The sequence below is a fragment of the Tenrec ecaudatus genome, chromosome 4 (genome assembly GCF_050624435.1).
Source record: "Tenrec ecaudatus isolate mTenEca1 chromosome 4, mTenEca1.hap1, whole genome shotgun sequence".
In the NCBI taxonomy this organism is placed as follows: Eukaryota; Metazoa; Chordata; class Mammalia; order Afrosoricida; family Tenrecidae; genus Tenrec; species Tenrec ecaudatus.
In genome coordinates this window covers 151,530,247-151,536,975 of record NC_134533.1, presented here as the reverse complement: position 1 = coordinate 151,536,975, position 6,729 = coordinate 151,530,247, and positions in this window count along the sequence as shown.

Genomic DNA, 6,729 nt, shown 5'->3' with positions numbered 1-6,729 from the left:
GCACGACATCCTTCATAGGCCACGCCAATAGAACTTGAACTGAGATTTAGCTCAAATTCAACCATAGCCCTTGAATTTAAGACAGAAACTTCTTAGTGTGAGAAGTAGATGACTGCTTTCTGAAGGTTATAGAATTATAGGTCATCGGCCTTTCATTCGGATCTCTTGCCTTGAGAGTGCGCAATAAATGGTGGCCTAGGACTACCATATATTTACTATGTTCATGTCCTATTTGATTTAGTATGACATGCATAATCTGGTAAGCTTCGTTCTGCCTTTATGAATGAATGTTATTGAAACTTTTGCCCTGTTACCAACCCCATTGTTAATATAAATAGTGTCAAATCACTTAAGAGTTTAATCTGTACAAATTAGCAACTCATGTACTTTAAATTCTATACTATTGGCTATATCAGCTGTTCTCAACCTGTGGGTCGCAACCCCTTTGGGGAGGGGGGTGTCAAACAACCCTTTCACAGGGGTCACCTGATTCATAACAATAGCAAAATTACAGTTATGAAACAGCAATGAAAATAATTTTATGGTTGGGGGTGTCACCACAACATGAGGAACTGTATTAAAGGGTTGTGGCATTAGAAAGGTTGAGAACCACTTGGCTAAGTTAATGTCCTTATCAATAGAATTAATTACCTTACGCTCCAGGAGAATGATTGTTAATGTTATCTTACTTAAAATTATAATAATGTCTCTGTAGTAAACCAAATATATATAAGCCATAGACATCTGAATGGATTTGTGGATCACACTTAAGCCAACCCCAATCTAAAAAAGGTAAGTTCTTATGATATGGCTCTACTTAATGTTCACCCTCCTGAAAAGGTCTCTTTACCACATGAAGATGTGAATGTTATAGTAAACTGTGGTGAAGCAGCCTGATGATGCCCTCTTTTCAGAAACTATATTGACTGGGATCTTAAAGGCTTGTCTTCAAGCAAGCAGCTGCCGTCCACATGAGGTGTCAACTAAATACACAAGGAAGAAGCACACCAACCTGTGTGATCTAAGGACTGTAAAAAATAAAATCCAAGGTCAAAGGAGAGAACAGTATGAGAGCTTAAACTGTGAACACTGAGTCTGCAGAAGGCTGTGGATGCCAGAGTAGCCTCAAATTCATTTGCAGGGTTCACACATGAACTAAGCCTTCAATGACTCTTAGCTTACTGCAGACCAGGGGCGTGAATAGCCTTGTTATCATACAGAGTGCAGCAGAAAGTGAATTATTGCAGATGCAATTAGGTTAGAAACAAACACTATATCATATAATTCCACTTTTTGATCCATTTTAGATTTCCTCTATTTTATAATATTTTCTGCTTTTTATATATTGAGGTTTTTCTCCCCTTTACATTGGTATTTTTTGGGGGGTATTTTTCTGTATATGGATCCAGAATAGGTAAATCTAGAGGCAGTAACTACATTAATGATTACTTGAAGGTGTGCAGGGAGTGTTGGGGGAATGGGGCGCTGATATCAATGAGTGCAAGGAATAAGAAAATGCTCTAAAATTCATAGTGGTGATGATTGTTCAAATCTATTTAATATGACCTAACTATTGAATTGTATGACATGTGAACTATGGGCCAATAAAACTGCTTTTAAAAAAGGAAAGAAAACTCATAGCAACAGGTTTAAATTGGACCTGGTCTGGTTGCTCAAAGATCTGTCCTTTGTTCCAGTAATAATTGTACATTAGATATGTTCCTCTTTGAATATTATCTTGGTAATATTTTATTAAAATTCTTATCTTTTTCTAGATCGGAGAGCACATTTAGTTCTTATTCCTAGATAAGGTAATTATCTTTATCTCTCTTTCCACTTCTCCGCTTGTTTACTCACTCTGGTGTATTTTCTGGGTTTATTTTCACATCACTCACCATGGAACACATGGAACACAAGGAATTTCAGGTGGATTAAAAGTAACAAGATTTCAGAACAAATGGGTGAGTATCCACTCCTCCAAATTATTTTGTGTGTATATGGATATAATAAATATCAAGTGTAAAATATGTACAAAAAGATGCAAGTGATCCATGGATTACTATAAACTGAGAACACAAATTTGAAAATATCTAAATGTTAATGTACTAAAAAGGTGAATTTCCTTCATTATCCACTATATTTGTATTTGCGGAGTTATATTGAAGACTGTTTCAAGGGAAGAGAAGCCATTTAAAATGTGCATTATTTTATAACCAAAGAGTTCAAGCTCTAGAGGGAGAGAAAACACTGTGGTTTTGTGACTGTGGAGTCCTTTAAAAGAGTTTTGCATATGATTTTGCATATACATATCTAAATTTGCATATACTACATATTTATTAAACCCTATCTTGACACATATATGTATGTGTGAATGTGAATAGAGTGTGTGTATATATATGCATATATATCAACCCTAACGGCGCAGTGGCAGCACTGGGTGCAAATTGGTGGTGTACACCCACCAGTGACTTCATAGGAAATGATGAGTCTGTCTGCTCCTGTAATGATGTAAAGTCTCCAAATTCTATATTCAGTGCCACGAGTCAGAATTGAATCCGTGACAATGAGCTTGATTGTTTCGGGTTAGTTTTAAGTATTATAAATGCATAAATATCATAAATGTATTGTATACATATATATTTATTGAAATAATTTTTCTATATTTGTGATATAGAATTTTTTCCTATTTGAGAAAGAAAATGAATGCTTCACCCCTCTCCCAGTTAATTTTTATATCATCAGAATAGCTATGAACCTAGTAGACATCAATAATCCTTTACTATAGCCATTGCTATACTAAAGAAAGGCACAAAGAAACTTTCTTTCCACTTTTATTATAGTAAGAAAATGTCTATTAAAGTCATAGTAGCAACCACACCCACACACGAGCAAATGCTATGTAAACTACATAGGTCAACAGCGAGTTATGCCATTTACTCTGTGGGTGTACTAAATGGGTTACTTTGAACAGATTAGCTTCTTTGAGAAATCTTGACAATTAGAACACATATTTGAGGGTCTTGTGGGAGAGAGTGATGAGTAAGTAGTTTAGAATGTATTCTGTAAGAACGGTGCAACGCCAGTAGGATGACGAGACTCACACGTTAGCAACAACTAGATCAGTGGTTTGGGGAAGTTACACCAGGGGAGGTTGGGGTGACATGATATGCTAGTTACAATGGATGCAAGAATGGATAAAATGTTCAAAAATTAATTGTGGTAATGATTGCACAACTCTTTCTGGTATACTTAAAGCATTGATTTGTATGGTATTTGAATTATATATCAACCAGATGATTTTTTAAGGGGTAAAAAAAGAAAATTGAAAACTCTTCCCACTTAAAAATGTTAAATTACTATTCATGCAAGTCAGTTTGGATCCTGGGTTAGCATATAAATACAGATGTGCAATGGAGGCACTTGTTAACATCCATGAAATATTGCGCTTCTTAATATTCAGTTCACATCGAAAGGTCCATATTTTCCAAGGCTTTGTGGAAAAGATTCTTTTATCCCATTTCAGCAAATTATTTTCATTTAATGCTAAGCCTTACAGAGGAAGTTGACATTTGGTGCTACCCAGCCAGTGACCCCGTCACATATTTTGTTTGGCCCACACTAGTGTGGTGATTCTTGCCGTCCTGACTAATGCAGTTATCTGCCTTGCACTTGCCTGAAACTACCAGCTCCCTTCCCTCTGCAGTCAAACAAAAACATTTTTGAAATCATTTTAACAACCAAATTGCAGATCATAAAATTAAAGCAGAAATATCAAGAACATATTTGTCCCAGAGCAACAAAGGATTTTAACTTTTTATCATTGTTTAGTCAAAAGAAAGATAGAGTAGCCACTAGTGATGAGAACTAGATGCTGTGTAATAAAGCTTTGTTAATGAGAGTGTCTGAGCACCCTCCAACCTGTGGTGATTTCAAGGTGCAGTTACCCTCTCCTGCAGTTACCAACCCAACGTCTACCCCTCAAAAGCCCCATGGCTGCTTGCTGAAAATGGTAAGTGCAATTATTTTGCATTTAGCACAATTTAGTCTCAGCTTATAGTATGTAATGTCCTGTTTTAATGCTTATTCTAAAAATAAGAGAAAACTAAAACCATCGGTGTATTATGACATTAAGATATTAAAATGTAATGTTAGCTCTAGTTTATTAGTCAATCTATAGTTTCACCTCACTCTTTTCATTATAAATATCTGTCTGATCAGTTGCTTTCCTTGGACTGTTTAATAGTACAGTTGGTAATTAAGTGAACTTTTAGTTTTTTTGAATCAAGGATTTAATTTTAATTCCTAGCCTGCCATGTCTAATAAAGCAATATGTGGGAAACAGAAAGATTGCTCCCAAGTTGTCACCCCCAAATATATGCCAAACTTAGCTGCTTGCTACACGTGGTGGATGACTATACACTTGGAGGTCAACAGAAGTAGGTCAGCGGTTATTCTCCCTAAGAGTTCTCAGCCATCCAAAGCAAGCAGACACCATTATGTATCATACAAATAGTAGGGCCTACTCCCTTCTGATAAGGATAGTAGTAAATTGTTTCCCTGAAGGAGAGCCCAAGGAGGTCAAGCCCACTCAAGGGTGGCCAAGGTTATGAATCTAGGGTCAGATCCCTCTTGTCACATGTATACCTCTAGTCCCTCCCTTCCTATCATGTGTGCATCCCTAGCTCATCCCCTTCCTGTTATGCCTATGCCCATTATATATCCCCTCCTGTTTCTTGTATTGCCTATTTTACAGCCCCTTCCTGTGACATGTGTGGTTACCTGTAATCACACCCCCTAAAGAGACATAAGCCTTGGTTAGCAATATACGGGGGCCTCCACCCCATCTCACCACTGGCTCTCTCCCCTGCCCTCTAGGTCCACGCTGTGCATGGACCTGACTGGTAAGCTCATGGCCGTCCAGGAAGTGAGCACGCTACTGTGAAATGTGTCTGACTTATTTATTTGACTCTCTCTTCTATCTCTCATGCTTTCTATGACTTTACTATAATCTTTATATATCTTAACCGTAAGATTGTGCTTACTGACCCTGTGATTAGTTGTGGGGTCTGGCCTGTCCCCCACAGCAATAATGACATATTTGCTTTCATTCTCAGCCGTCCTTTGCCTCCCCATCATTAATATGCTATTAAAATACCTACACCAGTAGTCCTGAACAGTCTTGCAAATCATTACATAAACTATCATTAATAATACTCTAATCCATAGCTATCGTATCTCAAGGTTTATTGACTACAACCAGTAGAGTCCACCTACATATTCATTTTGAAATAACTCCTATTACATAGTTATGTACCACATCTTCTGAAACGTTGCGATTAGCATGTCCCTATATAAGTAATAATGGATTCCTCGGAGTATCTTCCCACATCGGAGGCCTCGGTTTGACTCCCAGTGAATGCACCTGAAGCACAGCCACCACTGTAAGCGTAACTGAGATGCTGAGGTTTCAGTGGAACTTCCAGACCAAGGAGAGAGGATGAAAGGCCTGGAATGCTCCGACAGAGAAGTCATCTCGTGACAACCCTATGGGTCACAATGGCCTCTTCCCATTATGCAGGAGGTGACCATGCATTGGGAGTTGTATTAGGCTGGGTTAACTAGCGAAACAAACCCAGAGACACTCACATATGTGGAAGAAAGAGTTTTATCTCAAGAAGTAATTATATATTAAGAAAACATCCCAGCCTACTCCAACTCAGATCCGTAAGTCCAGTATGAGTCCGTAAGTCCCTCTTCAGACGCATGTAGCCACATGCACTGATGCAGACTGCAGGAAGATCTCAGGCCGGCGCATGTAGAGTCGTGTGCACACAAAGTCGGTGGAAAACATAGCAGGGCACCAGAAGAGTTCAGGATCACCAGCAAGCAGGAAGGTGAGGACAACCAGGTGGAGTGTATGGTGCCCTGGGGCCTCGTTATGAGAAGGCCATGCCTACAAAAAGCCATGATTGACAGGTTGAATACCATGTCTATATTTATATTTATCAATTCAATATTTATTAATCATTATATATACATTAATATATGCATCCCATTTTAATTTTTGGTGGCATTTAAATTGAGCTCATTCATTTAAACTTAATACAGTTTCTTTTTTCTATTAATTAATAAATCATTTTTTTGAGGGCCTTATAACAATGCAACATCAATTGTATCAAACACATTTGTACATGTGTTGCCATTATCATTTTCAAAACATATTCTTTGTTTGACCCCTTGGTATTAGCTCCTCTTTTTTCCACTCCCTCCCCCCTCCCACCTTAATGAACCCTTGATAATTTATCAATTATTTTTATTTTCACATTTTATACCATATGCTGTCTCCCTTCACCCATGTTTCTGTTGTTAATCCCCCTGGGAAAGGTGGGGGGGTGTTATACATAGATCACTGTGATTGGTTCCCCCTTTCTCCCCATTTTCCCTGCTCCCCCCTTCTCCCTACCCTTGTGGTATCGCTACTCCCATTACTGGTCCTGAGGGGTTTATTTGTCCTGGATTCTGTGTGTTGAGAGCTCTTATTTGTCCTGTATTCTGTGTGTTGAGAGCTCTTATGTGTACATGTTTCGGTCTAGCCAGATTTGTAAGGTAGAACTGGGCCATGATAAAGTGGGGCGGAAGCATTAAAGAACTAGAGGAATGTGTGTGTTCCATCAGGGTTATGCTGCACCCTGGCTGACTTATTCCTTCCTTCTGACCTTTCTGTGAGGA